We start from the raw sequence: 18976 nt of genomic DNA, 5'->3' as shown, positions 1-18976 counted from the left end.
CCTATATTTGTTGATTCACTATTGTTATGCTTTAATTCTTTGAACATATATATAATACCTTATTTGAAGCCTTTTAAATTAATTTTTATTGAAGTATAGTTGCTTTACCATGTTGCGTTATTTTCTACTGTACAGCATAATGAATCAACCATACATATTCATATGACCCCTTCTTTTGGACTTCCTTCCCATTCAGATCAACACAGTGCCTTAAGTAGAGTTCCCTGTATTGTATAATATATTCTCGATAGTTATCTATTTTATACATAATATCAGTAGTGTATATGTGTCAATCCCAGTTTCCCAACTTCTCCCACCACCCCCTTCCCCCTTGGTATCCATATATTTGTTCTCTTTGTCTTTGTCTCTCTTTCTGCTTTGCAGATAATTTCATCCGTATCATTTTTCTGGATTCCACATATATTCATTAATATACAATATTTGTTTTTCAGTTTCTGACCTTCTTCACTCTGTATGACACCCTAGGTCCATCCACTTCTCTACAGATGACCCATTTCCATTACTTTTTGTGGAAGAGTAATGTTCCATTATGTATGTGTATGTACCATGCCTTCCATACCTGTTCCTTTGTTGATGGACATTTAGATTGCTTCCATGTCCTGGAAGCAGCACTATCTAGAATATTTAGAATAGTGCTGCTATGAATTTCGGGCTACATATCTTTTTGAATTATGCTTTTTTGGTGGTTTATGCCCTGTAGTGTGGTTGCCGGGTCACATGGTAGTTCTAGTTTTAGTTTTTTAAGGAACCTCAATACTGTTTTCCATAGTGACTGTATCAGTTTAAACTCGTACCAACAGTGCATGGGAGTTCCCTTTTCTCCACACCCTCTTCAGCATTTACTGTTTGTAGATTTTTTATGATGATCATTCTGACCAGTATGAGGTGATGCCTCATTGTAGTTTTGATTTGCATTTCTCTAATAATTAGTGATATTGAGCATGCTTTAATATGCTTGTTGGCCATCTGTATGTCTTCTTTGAAGAAATGCTTATTTAGGTCTTTCACCTACTTTTTGATTGGGTTGTTTATTTTCTTGATATTGAGCTGCTTGAGCTATTTTTTTTATTTAAATTTATTTTAACTGGAGGCTAATTACTTTACAATATTGTATATTTTGGACATTGATCTTTTGTCAGTCCCTTTGTTTAAATTATTTTCTCCCATTCTGAGGGTTATCTTTCATCTTGTTTACGGTTTCCTTTGATGTACAAATGCACTTAATTAGGTCCTATTTTTTTTTTTTAATATTTCCGTAACTCTAGAAGGTGGGTCAAAAAAATACCTTGCTGTTATTTATGTCAAAGCATTTTCTGCCTGTGTTTTCCTCTAACAGTTTAAATGTCTGGAGTTATATTCAGGTCCTTAATTCATTTTGAGTTTATTGTTGTGAATGGTGTTAGAGAATGTTGTCATTTCATTATTCCACATGTGCGTGCATGCGTACCCAGTCATCTCTGACTCTTTGTGACCCTTTAGACTGTAGCCTGCCTACAGTCCATGGGATTTCCCAGGCAAGAATACTGGAGTGGGTTGCCATTTCCTTCTCTAGGGTGTCTTCCTGAACCAGAGATTGAACCTGCGTCTCCTGTGTCTCTTGCATTGCAGGAGGATTCTTTACTCACTGAACCATTGGGGAAGCCCTACTTTTTTACATGTAACTGTCCAGTTTTCCCAGCACCACTTATTGAAGAGTCTATCTTTTCTCCATAGCATATTCCTGTCTCCTTTGTCATGCATTAGTTGACCATAGGTGTGTAAGTTTATCTCTGGACATCTTATCCATTCTAAATGTAATAGTTTGCATCTGCCAATGCCAGATATCTTGAGGGATGCCATAGGGTTTTGCAGTCTGCCAAGGATATTACATAGCCCTCTTTCCTGTACCGTTATTCCTTTACCATTATTTTGGCACAGCTGATGCTAATATGGGAGGGAAAACTACCACATTTTACTTTGTATGTGCATCTAGCAACTCTTTCAGAGGCCCTTGACTCAGTGCTGTTTCCCATGGTATTTTGTGTGAAATAGTTTTATCTATGTAGCAGCTTTGGACTCCCTAAATTCCCTAGGCTGCTGTCCACATCTTGTCCTTGTGTACAACATTGAGAGGTTTTTCTAGGAGAGAGCCATGTCTGGGTGAGAGCAGTGTGAGAAGTCAGAATAAACTGTAACAACTTTTAGAATAAGGCTTTTCTTCAAGAAGCTGGCCTCTTTTTCCATCTTGAATAAGGAGCTAAAAAATTAAGATCTTCTGATGGCCTGAATCCTTAGATCAAAGAGAAGGATCTCCAAATCTGAGACTGTTAATTTTGGATGAGTGTGTTGGCCTGAGATGATAGTCTGTCAGTTGTGAGAGTACCCTGTTTTTACAGTGTGTGGCCAAACTCTCTGCAAATGGAAATGTTTGCAGACTGTTGGGCATGTTAGTTCTGTCCTGCTGTCTTTGTGGTTTTTGTCCTCCCACTATGGTCCAGGTCCCTAACCAGCACTGTGTCTTGTCATGTCAGCCCCATTGGCTGTCTTGTCGTACTCTGAGGTACCACTGCCTCTGCTGGATGAGTTTTATTTCCTTCAAAAAAAGGAGATAAAAATATTAGAATTGGAGTAGGCCTTTCTTTCTTCCTTTTCTTTTCCCTTTCCTTTCTAATTTTAAATTTCAAAATAATTTCAAACTTAAGAAAACCTAACAAAAAATATATTATGACATATGTTTATTCTTCCAGAATCATTTGAGATTAAGTTGAAGAGGAGGTGTCCTTTTATCACTATGTACTTCAATGTGTTTTCATTCTTCTTTTCACTTTTACTTTAAATATTAAGAGAAATGGATGGGTCCCAAATGTTTGTATATTATAAGGTATTGATTTAAGCAGTTATGGAGGCTGAGAAGTCCGATGATCTGCATCTACAAGGTGGAGACCCATGAATCCCAGTGGTGTAGTTTGAAGGCTAGACAGGCAAGGAGCTGGATTCTAGTTGAAGTCTGATGCTTGAGAACCAGGAGCAATGAGACCAGGAGAAGATCAATGTCCCAGGTGAACAGTCAAACAGCGAGCAGTCTTCCTCTACCTTTTTGTTCTTTTTAGGTTCTCAGTTAATTGAATGATGCCCACCCACACCAAGGAGAACCATCTGCTTTATCCAGTCCATCAGTTCAAATGCTGATCTCTTCTCGAAACACCCTCACAGATCTACACAGAAATAACATTTAACCAGATACTGAGCTTCCCAACTTGACTGAGACCCAGTCAAGTTGACCCAATAATGTTAACCATCACACTCTCTATCCCCACCTCCAGGTGAGGAGCTAACTGTGGGAGAGCTAAATGAGCTGCTATCTCCTATAATCTATTTGATTTTGGCTTTTAGATCAAGGGGTCAAGATTGATAAAGAACCGATGACTCTTAATGTTGGTTTATGAGAGGAAAGAAACAATTAAAAATGAACAGTAAAATCACAGAAGATTCTCCATTTTGTTCCTGAGAGGACAAGCACAGATTTCTTATGTGTAAGATAGAAGGAATGTTAGATCATGGTTTGGCCCACTGGTAGGCAGGCTTGATATTGACCCAAAGATTGTGTTTCCTCAGTTTGAGTGTGTGGTGGTAAATGGTTAGTCTGATGACTGCCTAACTCCTAACTGATATATGATGAAATGGTGTAAGAGGCTAGAAGCCACAGTTTTGCCATGTCATGCAGGCTTTGGATCACAACCCTTGTCAAGCTAGCCATTCTGTGGTTTTCCAGCCTCTTCTTTTGCGAAGCAATATCCTCCCTTGTTGGCAGTCATATTAATACAAGAATCAGAGCCCCTCTCATTCCTGTATGTTGACTACAAATAGAATAAGCAACAGGGGACTTCCAAACCTGCTATTGATGTCTTCCAATAAATCCTATGCTAAAGGTCTGGTCATCTGGCTTTGTTTGCTCCATATTATTCAGTTGTCTCAATGTGCTGACATTATTTATTAATTCTTCTCAACAAGCATTTGGGGTTTTTTTGCTGTTTGAGGCTGTGACAAGGAATGGTGCTAAGAATTGTGTTGTATATTTAGTGCCCCAAAGCACATGTTTACCTAGGAGACATTCTAGTTGTGAATTATTGGGCAGTAGGGCAAATATATCTTCAGATTTCTAAAATAATTCCTAAGAGTTTTCCAAAGAAGTTGTACCAGTTTAATCTGCCACCCATCTGGAAGTTCATATCCATTGCTCAACCTTTCTCAAATTGCTTAAACCTTGCTAACATTCAGTACTGTCAGACTATTTCATCATAACCGATCTGGTGTGTGTGTTGTATTTTATTGTGCTTTTTCTCTTTTGTGAAGTGAGTTCTCAATCTTTTCTTCACTTTATCTATTAAATATTTTTGTTGGAATTCATTGTATTCTAGATGGTTTTTTCTTATTTTGTCTTGTAAAATCTCTTTTGTGGCTTGTCTCTTTTAAGTGTTTTGAGATAATTGTAGCTTTTTATATCATGTAAGATATTTAAGAATACAAAGGGATACACCACATACTCTTTACATAGTTTCCTCAAGAGGTAACAACTTACAAAACTAGAGTAACAATATCATAGCCAGAACATTGACATTGATACAGTGACGATGCAGGACAATTCCGTAACTACAAGGATTTCTCATATTGCCCTTTGATAGTCATAACCACTTCTCTCGTGTCTCATCCCTCTTTATTTTACTTTCCTTCTTCCTGCTGCTCTTGGGTCTATTTTGCTCTTCTTTTGCTAGATTCTTGGGGGCTATATTATTGTTTTGAGACTTCCTCTTTACTAATTATATATTTACCACCATAAATCACATATGGCACTGTATATATGATATATACATATATCATATATTTAGTGCCTCTCATCACAGCCTTAGGTATGTCCCATCAATTGTATGCATTGTATTTTCACTTTCATTGAGTTCAGTGTATTTTTATGATTTTCCTTGAGACTTGCTCTTTGACCTATAGATTATTTTGAAGTGTGTGGTTTAGTTTCCAAACATTTGAATATTTTCATGTTATCTTTCTGTTATGATTACTATTTTGATTCCAGTGTATCATAGAACACATTGTGTGTGATTTAACTCCTTTTAAATTGCCAAGGTCTGTTTTAGGACTCAGAATATGGTCATACTTGCTTATGTTCTGGTAAGGATTTGAAATGAATGTATATACTGATGTTGTTGGGTGGAATGTTCTATAAATATCAATTAGACCTATTTGTTGCTGTTGTTGAACTCCTATAAATATTTGCTGATTGTCAATCTAATTGTCCTATCAATTTTTGAGAGTTTAGTGTTGAAGACTTAAACTATTGTGGACCCATCTATTTCACCTTTTAGTTCTATCAAATTTTCATTCACATATTTTGCAATTCTGTTGTCTGTTGCACACAAATTTAGAATAGCTATGTCTTCTTTGTGGACTGGCCCTTTATCATTATATAATGTCCTTCTGTGTTTCTAGTAATTATCTTTGGTCTGAAATATAATTTATCTGGTATGAATGTAGCCTCTTCTGCATTCCTTTGATTCATGCATAACCTTTCTATCCACTTACTTTCATCCTGACCATATTGTTATTTTTGAAGTGTGTTTCTTTTAGACAGCATATATTTGGCTATTCCATACTTTATACCAGGGAGGTCATACAAAATCAGGTGAAGTGTCCTGATTTTTATTTATATTTATCTACTGGCCTTTTCCACAAATGATTTAATAAAACCTCCAACAAGAACTTTTTCAATGAAATAGTAATAAATAACAGAAAATTAGGCCCAAGGAAAAGATGACACAGATATGTTGATCACAAGAGTTAAAATATCGTTATACTTTAGCTTTTAAACTTTGGAACTGAACTTCCTGGGAGTCAATATTGCTATAGTTGAGCTTAAATTTTGGAAACTGAACTTCCTGGAAGTCAAAGTAACAACGTACTTCATGTATTTCTCATTGTCAGAAAAGAGAGAGGGCATTTCAGTTACCAGTGATTCTAGACCAGCACTGTCCAATAAACTTTCAATACTAATTTTCTCTACTTTCATTGTCAAGTACAATAACTGCTAGAGACACATGGCTGTTAAGCACTGAAGTGATTAGTGAATGTGATTAGTAGCAGAGAAACTTGACTTTTATTTTTGTTAAATTTTTATCAATTAAAATTTAGTTAGCCATGGGTGCCTCACAGCTACTTAACTGAAGAATTCAGGTCTAGGGGAAAAAAAAGTTGCATAATGTAACTGAAGTCAAATGGACTGGGTTAATTTATATGGGTCACTTGAGTGGTATCCAACTCTTTGTGACCCCCATGGACTGTATCCTGCCAGGCTCCACTGTCTATGGGATTCTCCAGGCAAGAATACTGGAGTGGGTTGCCATGCCCTCCTCCAGGAGATCTTCCTGACCCAGGGATTGAACCCATGTCTCTTATGTCTCCTACATTGGCAGGCGGGTTCTTTACCACTAGTGCCACCTGGGAAGCTACAATTTATGAGTCAGAGGTATATGTGACTGTGGAAAAGCTACTTAACCTTTCTGAGTCTCAGTTTCTAGACCTGTGACATAAATACAATGATAACATTTAACTCTAAGACTCTGAGGAAATAAATAACATGTGCATTGTATTTAACACAAACCCTGACACACAGCAAATGCAGTCCTGTTTTGTCATGCTTGGAATTACTTGGTTTATCAAATTTTATGCCACAAAACCTTTTACTCACACTAATATGGAAGTTTTATAGAAGAATTAATAACTAGGGATCAGAGTTATGCTTCAGCACCTTAGCCAATAACTGGTTTCTGTCCACAGAATCAAAGGCCAAACAACACTGATAACCTAAAACCACTTCAGGCTGCTTGCAGATATTCTGCTCAAAAGCATGGGATTCTTCTTTTCTTGTCAAGTTGTTAAGAGTTTCAGCCCCAATATTACCATTGAGTAGCTCTTTCAACGGAGAAGACAATGGCACCCCACTCCAGTACTCTTGCCTGGAAAATCCCATGGACGGAGAAGCCTGGTGGGCTGCAGTCCATGGGGTCGCTAGGAGCCAGACACGATTGAGCGACTTCACTTTTACTTTTCACTTTCACGCATTGGAGAAGGAAATGGCAACCCACTCCAGTGTTCTTGCCTGGAGAATCCCAGGGACAGGGGAGCCTGGTGGGCTGCTGTCTATGGGGTCGCACAGAGTCAGACACGACTGAAGTGACTTGCAGCAGCAGCAGCAGCTCTTTCAAACTTGCTGTTGAGTATTTCTTCATTATGAGTGTATTAAGAGCAAAAATATTAATTTCAATGAGCTTTCATGAAGACAATCATTACTTTTAATAAAAAAAAGGACAGTTGTTAAAATAGGAATACCATATGTATTTAGTGAAGATAATGTCCAGACTTTGGGCTTGATACACTGTTGTACATTGACTAGAGTCTGGCATCAAACCCCAGCATACTGCCAAGAAAGAAAAATCAGAGGCTGTCACTCAGCTGGTGAGGTGACGTGTTTCTATAGGTCTTGAATTTATCCCTTTTTGTGTCAGTTTTATTATTTTGCAGATTTAGGTAACTGGTACTTAAAACAGCTCCTGACTCAGCCTTCAGTCTAAGAAGTAATCAACAGAATTGCTCTAACAGTAATTAGAATGATACAAATAAAGTTTGGGATTGCTATTGCCTAGACTGTATGCTGCAGATTAGAGATTTGAGTGTTTGTTTTAATATTACTTGCTTCTTACATTTTTTCTGAGAAGTCTCTCCTGCACACAAAGACTTAAGTGACAGTAGGCCAGCCTACATGTTTAAGTAGCAAATGACTCTGTGTGTGTGTGTGTTTGCAAAGAATATGAAACAGGCTTTATGGACTATAACAAACTGCAAACTCTCTTACATTGTTTTCAGTAGAATTCTCCCCAAGATGATAGTGTAACAATGATCACTAGAAAGAAAAGTTTATCTTGGGTCAGCTTGCTCCTTATGGAAACTATTTGACTAAGAGTTCCTACTCTACAGGAGGATGGAGTTGTGAAAAAATGGCTGATATTCTTTGTTAGCAGGTTTGAAAGTGTCCTTAAAAAAAAACTCAGTTCTTCTAGCACAATCTTATATGAGTTCATCATACTTTTTGTCTAAAATCATATGTGGCTTACTAGACTTTGAACAATATTCATTACAAAACAGCCATTTAATTAGATGAATAACAAGTCTGAAACTTAGTCAGTTTTTTTGGGACAATAAAGCTGGGAGAAAATATTTCCCAGATATCAGTGGGAATTTGTGGTCTCTTATGCTATATCATGTCCCTGAGTCAAATTCTTTAACTATATTTTGCAGTCAGATTTGAAGCCTTACACAGAGATTGAGTACTTATGTTCTTTGAAATAAAAATGTGATAATTAGACTTATTTGATAAACTCTTTGGTACCCTTTTTATATTCTGCTTTGCATGCTTTAATTTTGTCTTGCTTCTGCTTTAAAACCAAGAATGATAGTATCAGACCTATGTCTGCCCTAACATGGGACCAGCCTCCAGAACTTGTTTCATTCTCTCTTGATAAGAGAAGAGGAAAAGGTGTCTAAAGAAGAAGTCAGAATGAAGTTTTAGAAAATCTTGATATCAGAAAAGATTTCTTAATCCCTTGATTGCTACCTAATCTCAGTGGATACAATGATTTCAAGGGACATATAGGACAAGAGGAGGAAATATTTAACTGAGTATGGTTCTGAGGAATAGGTGGTGATGATCAAAGATGATCAGCTTCCTGTGAGTCTTACACCAACAAGAGGTATTAACCAGGTGAAAGTTGGAAGTGGGAAGTGGGTCAGCCTGGCAGTAGGGACAGCATGAATAAAGATACATAATGGTCTAGGGGAACAGTACAAGGGGTTTACTTTTACTGGAGTTACCCAACTTTTGCTGATTTGGGATGAAGGAGAGTAGAGGGAAGATGAAGCGGGGAGGAAAGGCAGGATCCAATTTAAGGAGCTAAAAATTTAACATTAGGGATGAATTTCCGGAGAAGGCAATGGCAACCCACTCCAGTACTCTTGCCTGGAAAATCCCATGGATGGAGGAGCCTGGTGGGCTGCAGTCCATGGGGTCACGAAGAATTGGACACTTACTAAGCGATTTCACTTTCACTTTTCACTTTCATGCATTGGAGAAGGAAATGGCAACCCACTCCAGTGTTCTTGCCTGGAGAATCCCAGGGATGGGGGAGCCTGGTGGGCTGCTGTCTATGGTGTCGCACAGAGTCGGACTCGACTGAAGTGACTTAGCAGCAGCCACAGCAGCAGGGATGAATTTTAACCATGGTCAGGTATGCATTTTTTTAAAATATCACTAGACAACTCTTGAAAGGTACATTTTGGGAACGGTATACTGGAATTAGTGAGATCTTAACACTTAGCATAGTAGTACTAAGAAGTTGTTACCAGGGTGATGATTATGAGCCTGTTTTAGTTCAGTGGCTAAGTCATGTCCAGCTCTTTGCAACCCCATAAACTGCAGTATGCCAGGCTTCCATGTTCTTCACTATCTCCTGAAGTTTACTCAAACTCATGTCCACTGAGTCAGAGATGCCACCCAACCACCTCATCCTCTGTCGCCCTCTTCTCCTGTTGTCCTCAATCTTTCCCAGCATCAGGGGTCTTTTCCAATGAGTCCACGTTTTGCATAAGGTGGCCAAAGTTTTGGAGCTTCAGCTTCAGTCCTTCCAATGAATATTCAGGACTCATATCCTTTAGGACTGACTGTTTGATCTCCTTGCTGTCCAAGGGACTCTCAAGAATTTTCTCCAACACCACAGTTCAAAGCATCAATTCTTCAGCACTCAGCCTTCTTTATGGTCCAGCTCTCACATCCATATGTGACTACTGGAAGAGCCATAACTTTGACTAGACAGACGTTTGTCAGCAAAATGATGTCTCTGCTTTTTAATATGCTAAGTTTGTCATATCTTTTCTTCCAAAGAGCAACTGTCTTTTAATTTCATGGCTGCAGTCACTGTCTGTAGTGATTTTTGGAGCCCAAGAAAATAATGGGCATTGAAATCAATAAGAGAATGTCTAGGAGAAATGAGTAGGAAGTATAATAATCAGAATTTGATAGGTAACCGTGGGAATGGAGTTGGAAAGGAAAAAGGAGGAATTACAAATGAAGTATTGGTTTCAAATCTTGTCATTTAGGGATTTGAAGACAGAGGCAATGGATTGTATTTAATGGGAAAGATCCTTCAGGTTAGGGTTTATGGAGTCTGTGGTGTCTACAGCAGGACATTCAGATGAATATGACCAGTAAAGAGTTGGATGTGAGTCTAAAAGTCAGAAATAAGGTGAGAGCTAGAGAAATGCTTGGAGGAATCAAAGATTAAACAAAAGTGTACATTTTTGAAGCAGGTTGCTAAGTTCCTTCAGTCCTATCCCACTCTGTGCAACCCCATAGACGGCAGCCCACCAGGCTCTGCTGTCTCTGGGATTCTCCAAGCAAGAACACTGGAGTGGGTTGCCATTTCCTTCTCCAGTGCATGAAAGTGAAAAGTGAAAGTGAAGTCGCTCAGTCGTGTCCAACCCTCAGCGACCTCATGGACTGCAGCCCACCAGGCTCCGTCCATGGGATTTTCCGGGCAAGAGTACTGGGGTGGGGTGCCATTGCCTTCTCCGTTGAAGCAGGTTAGTTAAGAGAAAAAAGAGTAAAACAGAAAGAATTAAAAACAAACTGGGGTACTAAGTTAGTTAATGCCTGAACTAAATGACTGACAAGAACTGAGTTTATGTGTAAGTTATTTTTAGGAAGAGCAAGACAAAACAGTCCATACCTTAAAAGACATTTAAAGCGTGGTGCTCTGAGCTAAGGTCAAGGGTTAGCCTTGTATTTCCTCTCAGTATCCAAGGCCACGCCCCTGGCCACGCCCACCCGTACCTGCAGTCTTGGGAGCTTCATTCTGCCTGGCCGCCATCTTGAGAGACGTTGGCCTCCAGCCTGTATTCCTGATTTAGGTTTCGAATTGCAGTCACCGTAAGTACAACTCTGTGCTTACCCCTTAAGCATCTCTAGAAAGATGAAGCTACATTAATACTCTCAATTTGGTAGGCACATATCAGGCATTCTACCTTGTCAGCTCACTATGTCTAGGGAAGCTGGCGCTGCCATCATCCTTACCTGCACAAGGGACGGCGCTAAGAACAGCCTTAAGCCAGCCCCCAAGCGGGGCGGGAAGGGCGGGGTGGAGTGGGACGGGGGTGGGGCTGGGGGGACTTGGCAGCCCCTGGGCAGGGCCAGGGGTTCAGCTTATCTGGAAGTCCTGCAGGTGTGAATGGCATTTTTGTTTGTTTCCCTTCTCAAGAGTCACTGCTCATCTTTGCCTTGTCAGATGTCTGAAAGTTGTTTCATGCATTTTGTCCAGTTTTCTTGTTTTTTTTTTTTTTAATGTCTGTAGAGTGAATCTTGTTTCACTTTCTCAGTCCTAATGGACACAGCCTGGATTTTGCTCGGACAACTGGGTGAACGGGAGTGTCCTTTACTAACATGGAACTGACCTCAAGAGAAATAGATTTTGAAGGGAAAGTCAAGGGTTCAGTTTTGGACATACTAAATTTTGAGATACCTGTGAAAAATCCAGGTTGAGTTTGCAGTAGAGTTTTGGATGTATGGGTTTGGAAATAAGAGATCTGGAAGAGAAATCATATTTCTTAGTGTTTCTCTAAATAGTACTGAATTTTCATGTGAATTTGGTCACCCTTGCTGATAGATGCAAGGTAAAGAATTGGTGGACATGTGGAAAATTATGATGGTAATGATTCTGGTTAGAATGTTTCCTTTCATTCAGTATTCAAGCAGTTTACCTTCCTCTCAGTCACAGAACTTTTGTTCAGAACGTCTTTCTTTGGCCAATATTTAAAATATTCATATTGCAATTCATATTGCAGTTTTAATATCAACCAATTAAAACTTTTTCTCACATAATTGTAATTTTCCTTTGACCCATAGTTTTTTTTTATGAGTATAGTGTGTAATTCAAATGTCAGATTTTCTAGTTATCTTTTTATGATTGATTTCTGGTTTGATCATACTGTAGCCAGAGAATATACCCTTAATATTTTGTTACTGAGCCACAATTGTTTTTTCAAGGGACTTTATAAAGTCCACTTTAGTTCTTTAACACTGTCTAGTCAGTCATATTTGAGTTTATGTATTTTCTGAACAGGACATTCCACTTAAAGCCATGGTAGTATAGTCATTATTACTGTGTCCGGTTATAAGGAGAACAGATTCTTAGTGAACTCATGCAAGTAGCTATATTTCCATGAAAATAAAACTACTGAGTTTCCAAATTCTGAAGGGATTGGGTAGAGAAGGTCTCAATTTTATTTACAGTTATAACTTACCAGGTTACTATATGTTATAATTAGCTTAAGGGGAAAGCTTTACCCATATGGAAAACACAGATTAAAAGCCAGTAATATTTCAGATAAAAACTATAAAACTTATAACTATATTCATCAATTCACTCTATCCAGTGTACCCAATCTTTGATCTTGCATTTTGTTAACAGTTTGAAGGAACCATCAGGGTTACATCAGTGTTTCCATTAGATTCTGTAGTTATTCAGTTGAGCAGTGTGATCTGAATGTTTACAGAAACCTATACTAGTCAAAACTCCTTTCTATGAATCTTAAAATGAAAGTCTTTTTGCTTATGCATTAGAATGAATCAATAACTCTCTTTGAATAGCAAAAAAAAAGCTTAAAAAGCTTAGTTAAAGATCTGATGGGAATGCAGTTGACAAACTTGACATACAATGTGACATACAGTGTTTAAAGATAATAGCTAGAATTATGACTGGTACTATGACATATCCAAGTTTTAGAAATTTCACATGATTTCTAGGAAATTTATATTAATGACATTTATCCATACTGTACAACTTAAGATTTATCACCACTCATTTTATAATGCTTCCCATGCAGTCTGAAATATCAAATAATCCTAATTAGTTTAATATTTCTCTCTGTGATGCTTCAGCGGCCCTCTGAAGCATCCCAAAGTTAGCTCGAGATCCAAAACACTTCAATTAGAATTTGCCCCTTGGAATTTTGTTGGAAACTTTTTGTCAAAAAGATTTTAAAATACCTGGTCAAATAGGTAAAAGGTGACTGTAAAGCACCACTTATTCACTTAACCAAAGTGCCATTAAAAGATTTCAAAGGCAAATAAAGTTATGACAGATCACTTAAAGGAGGTGAGGAATGTAAAAACTGTAATCAACAGTAGCTCAGTATTCCAAGAAAACTTGGTTCTCTTATCAGAGAGCACCCAAACTTCAGTCTTTCATCAGCCTACTTTTAATAACAAAGTCCTTAATTAGATCATTTAACTAATTAAAATCCAATCTAATCCTATTTCTGACCTCTTACAAAACTTTTCTCAGGGTTCCTTTCCCATAAACAACCTGCCACGATTTTCTGTGTGCATATTGTTCAGTCACTAAGTCATGTCCAACTCTTTTGTGACCCCATGGGCTATATGCTGCCAGACTCCTCTGTCCAGGAGGTTTTCCAGGCAAGAACACTGGAGTGGGTTACCATTTCCTGCTCCAGTGTATCCATATTAGGTTAACCTTTATTTTCTCTCCCATTTTAAAATAACCAGGATTAGGAAAAAATTGCTTTGTTTTCCCTTAACAAAATGCATTTCCATTTTTTCTTACTTTCTTGCACTGAAAACACATATCTTTCCTGTATGCTAAAATGTTCCCCTTATTATTTCTAGTAGCTTGAATTATGTGTATTTTATTATTTTTCCTTAGTTTTTTTTAAAGGCTGAGTAATATTCCATTAGAATCTGCCTGCCAATACAAAAGATAAGTGTTTAATCCCTGAGTTTGGAAGATCCCCTGGAAAGGAAATGGCAACCCTCTCCAGTATTCTTGCTTGGAAAATTCGAGAAAAGAGAAGCCTGGCAGGCTACAGTCCATGGGGTTACAAAAGAGTCAGACACAACCTAGTGACTAAACAACAAATATTCTATTGTGTGTGTGCGTCTTATATATCATATCGTCTTTTTCCACTCATTTGGTGATGGACATTTAGCTAGCTTACATGTCCTGGCTATTGTAAATAGTGCTGCAGTGAACATTGGGGATCATATATCTTCTCAAATTACAGTTTTTTCCAGATACATGCCCAGAAGTGGGATTGCTGCATCATATAATAATTTTATTTGTAGTTTTTTAAGGAACCTCAATGCTGTTCTCCATTGTGGCTGTACTAATTTACATTTCCACTAACAGTGTGGGAGGGTTTCCTTTTCTCCACACCCACCACAACACTGATTGTAGATTTTTTTTTTTATTATGGCCATTCTGACCAGTATGAAACAGTATGAAAAGGCAAAAAGATAGGACACTGAAAGATGAACTCCCCAGGTCGGTAGGTGCCCAATATGCTACTGGAGATCAGTGGAGAAATAACTTCTGGAAGAATGAAGAGATGGAGCAAAGCAAAACAACATCCAGTTGTGGATGTGGCTAGTGATGGAAGTAAAGTCTGATGCTGTAAAGAGCAATATTGCATAGGAACCTGGAATGTTAAGTCCTTGAATCAAGGCAAATTGAAAGTGGTCAAACAGGAGATGGCAAGAGTGAACACCGATATTTTAGGAATCAGCGAACTAAAATGGACTGGAATGGATGAATTTAACTCAGATGACCATTATATCTACTACTGTGGGCAAGAATCCATTAGAAGAAATGGAGTAGCCATCATAATCAACAGAAGAGTCTGAAATGCAGTACTTGGCTACATCTCAAAATGACAGAAAGATCTCTGTTCGTTTCCAAGGCATACCATTCAGCATCACAGTAATCCAAATCTATGCCCTGACCAGTAATGCTGAAGAAGCTAAAGTTGACTGGTTCTATGAAGACCTACAAGACCTTTGACTGTGTGGATCACAACAAACTGCGGAAAATTCTTAAAGAGATGGGAATACCAGACCACCTGACTTGCCTCCTGAGAAATCTGTATGCAGGTCAGGAAGCAACAGTTAGAACTGGACATGGAACAAATATGATTCTGTATCAGGAAAGGAGTACGTCAAGGCTATATATTGTCACCCTGCTTATTTAACTTATATGCAAAGTACATCATGAAAAATGCTGGACTGGATGAAGCACAAGCTAGAATCAAGATTGCTGAGAGAAGTGTCAGTAACCTCAGATATGCAGATGACACCACCCTTAGGGCAGAAAGTGAAGAAGAACTAAAGAGCCTCTTGATGAAAGTAAAAGAGGAGAGTGAAAAAGTTGGCTTAAAGCTCAACATTCAGAAAATTAAGATCATGACATCTGGTCCCATCATTTGATGGCAAATAGATGGGGAAACAGTGGCTGACTTTACTTAAGGGGGCTCCAAAATCACTGCAGATGGTGACTGCAGCCTTGAAATTAAAAGACCCTTACCCCTTGGAAGAAAAGCTTTGACCAACCTAGATGGCATATTAAAAAACAGAGACATTACTTTGCCAACAAAGGTCACAGCTATGGTATTTCCAGTGGTCATGTATGGATGTGAGAGTTGGACTGTGAAGAAAGCTGAGCGCCGAAGAATTGATGCTTTTGAACTGTGGTGTTGGAGAAGACTCTTGAGAGTCCCTTGGACTGCAAGGAGATCCAACCAGTCCATCCTAAAGGAAGTCAGTGCTGAGTATTCATTGGAAGGACTGATGCTGAAGCCGAAGCTCCAATACTTTGGCCACCTGATGTGAAGAACTGACTCATTGGAAAAGACCCTGATGCTGGGAAAGATTGAAGGCAGGAGGAGAAGGAGACAACAGAGGATGAGATCGTTGGATGGGATCACCGACTCAATGGACACGAGCTTGAGTAAACTCCAGGAATTGGTGATGGACAGGGAGGCCTGGCGTGCTGCAGTCCAATGGGTTGGACACAATTTAGTGACTAAAACTTAACAACCAACTAAGATTTAGAAATATCATTTCACGTTTTGTTTTATTTTCACCTGAATATAAAGTAGTTCCAAATTCTCAGCCTCCAAATAGCCAATGTGTTTTTTTTTAATTTTTATTTTTACTTTATTTTGCTTTACAATACTGTATTGGTTTTGCCATACATTGACATGAATAGCCACAGGTGTACATGAGTTCCCAATCCTGAACCACCCTCCCACCTCCCACCCCATATCATCTCTCTGGATCATCCCCGTGCACCAGCCCCAAGCATCCTGTATCCTGTATCAAACATAGACTGGCGATTCGTTTCTTACCTGATAGTATACATGTTTCAAAGCCATTCTCCCAAATCATCCCACCCTCGCCCTCTCCCATAGAGTCTAAAAGTCTGTTCTATACATCTGTGTCTCTTTTGCTGTCTCGCATAGAGGGTTATCATTACCATCTTTCTAAATTCCATATATATGTGTTAGTATACTGTATTGGTGTTTTTCTTTCTGTCTTACTTCACTCTGTATAATAGGCTCCAGTCTCATCCACCTCATTAGAACTGATTCAAATGTATTCTTTTTAATGGCTGAGTAATACTCCATTGTGTATATGTACCACAGCTTTCTTATCCATTCATCTGCTGATGGACATCTAGGTTGTCTCCATGTCCTGGCTATTATAAACAGTGCTGCGATGAACATTGGGGTACACATGTCTCTTTCAGTTCTGGCTTCCTCAGTGTGTATGCCCAGCAGTGGGATTGCTGGGTCATAAGGCAGTTCTATTTGCAATTTTTTAAGGAATCTCCACACTGTTCTCCATAGTGGCTGTACTAGTTTGCATTCCCACCAACAGTGTAAGAGGGTTCCCTTTTCTCCACACCCTCTCCAGCATTTATTGCTTGTAGACTTTTGGATCACTGCCATTCTGACTGGTGTGAAATGGTACTGAGTGGTTTTGATTTGCATTTCTCTGATAATGAGTGATGTTGAGCATCTTTTCATGTGTTTGTTAGCCATCCGTATGTCTTCTTTGGAGAAATGTCTGTTTAGTTCTTTGGCCCATTTTTTGATTGGGTCATTTATTTTTCTGGACTTGAGCTGCAGGAGTTGCTTATATATTTTTGAGATTAGTTGTCAGTTGCTTCATTTGCTATTATTTTCTCTCATTCCTAAGGCTGTCTTTTTACCTTGCTTATAGTTTCCTTTGTTGTGCAGAAGCTTTTAATTTTAATTAGATCCCATTTGTTTATTTTTGCTTTTATTTCCAGTATTCTGGAAGGTGGATCATAGAGGATCCTGCTGTGATTTATGTCGGAGAGTGTTTTGCCTATGTTCTCCTCTAGGAGTTTTATAGTTTCTGGTCTTACCTTTAGATCTTTAATCCATTTTGAATTTATTTTTGTGTATGGTGTTAGAAAGTGATCTAGTTTCATTCTTTTACAAGTGGTTGACCAGTTTTCCCAGCACCACTTGTTAAATCTGCTAATGCTTTTTGCCTCAAAATTCTTTGATCTGCTGATAATATCGTGAAGTAGATTATGTCACATGGCCCCAATTCTCATTTTTCCTTTAATTACATTCTTTGTGTTCATAGCTGTTGCCATGCAACTTTACAGTGGGCTCCTACCATAAGTTGACACATTCTGCTTTGACTTTGACATGAAGACATCCCTTGGAGCAGAGGGCTGAAATGAGTTTGTACCTTGGTCTTGCTCTCTTAGATAATTTCCATCACCATGAGAGCATACTCAGGCCAACCTGGTTGAGTGTCACATGGAGCAGAATTATCTGGTCATATTAACTGAGGCCAGTCTAGGTGAGAAGAATGAATAATTGATTAGCTCAGATGTGTGAGCAATAAATTATAATTATATATGATTAAAGTTTTTCCCTTTGGTTGGATATGGCATTGTCCTAGTAATGAAAAACTGATACATACAAAATTTTGTGTTTTCCTATTCTTTTACTTACTATTTCAACAAACCAAGCTCTTCTAAAGCATATGTGGTTGAGTATTGTTCTTTTGGACTTCCCTGGTGGCTCAGACGGTAAAGCGTCTGCCTATAATGCAGGAGACCCAGGTTCAATCCCTGGGTCGGGAAGATCCAATCTCTGGGTCGGGAAGATCCCCTGGAGAAGGAAATGGCAACCCACTCCAGTGTTCTTGCCTGGAGAAATCCATGGATGGAGGAGCCTGGTGGGCTACAGTCCATGGGACTGCAAAGAGTCGGACACGACTGAGCAACTTCTCTTTCTTTCTCTTTCATTGTTCTTTTAATCTAGTTAGACAGCTGTTTTTATTTGGAGCATTTAGTTCATTTACATTAAAAGGAATCAGTGATATATTTATATTTATATTTATATTTGGTATTTACTGTTTGCTTTTTTCTCCTGTTCCGTGTTTATTTTCCCTCTTTTGATGTTAATATCTTTTTATTTCTATTTAGCTCCTTTGGCTTATTATATACTCCTTATTGAGGTTAATAGTATACACATTTAACTTATCCTAGTTTACCTTCAACTAATATTATACTACTTCACAGGTAGTGGAGAACTATGCAACAAATTGTACTCTTTCATTTCTCTACTTCTGGCCTTTGAATTATCATTGTCATACATTTTATTTTACTTCTGTGATGGTGATGAGCTGCAGTATTCGTGGTTATATTTTTCCTTCAAATATTCAGTTATCTTCTAAAGTGATTTTATAAATAACATTCTTTCATACCTACACAAGGTATACTACAAGGCTGTTTATTGTCACCCTGTTTATTTAACTTATACATAGAGTACATCATGTGAAATGCTAGGCTGGATGAGTTACAAGCTGGAATCAAGATTTCCAGGAGAAATAGCAACAACCTCAGATATGCAGATGATACCACTCTAATGGCAGAAAGTGAAGAGAAACTAAAGAACCTCTTGATGAGTGTGAAGGAACAGAGTGAAAAAGCCAGCTTAAAACTCCGTATTAAAAAAACTAAGA

At 38.3% G+C, this 18976-nt stretch overlaps 1 non-coding gene across 1 annotated transcript; it reads left to right on the top strand.

Moving 5' to 3' along the window:
- Positions 1-18020: 18020 nt before the first annotated feature.
- On the top strand, positions 18021-18092 carry TRNAY-AUA (transfer RNA tyrosine (anticodon AUA)). Its single transcript has one exon. It is a non-coding gene; the product is annotated as a tRNA-Tyr (tRNA).
- The last annotated feature ends 884 nt before the right edge of the window (positions 18093-18976 follow it).

This window comes from Budorcas taxicolor, chromosome 15 (assembly GCF_023091745.1).
Source record: "Budorcas taxicolor isolate Tak-1 chromosome 15, Takin1.1, whole genome shotgun sequence".
Classification (NCBI taxonomy): Eukaryota; Metazoa; Chordata; class Mammalia; order Artiodactyla; family Bovidae; genus Budorcas; species Budorcas taxicolor.
Note: the sequence above shows the minus strand (reverse complement) of the source record. Positions and strands in the feature narration are given on the sequence as shown.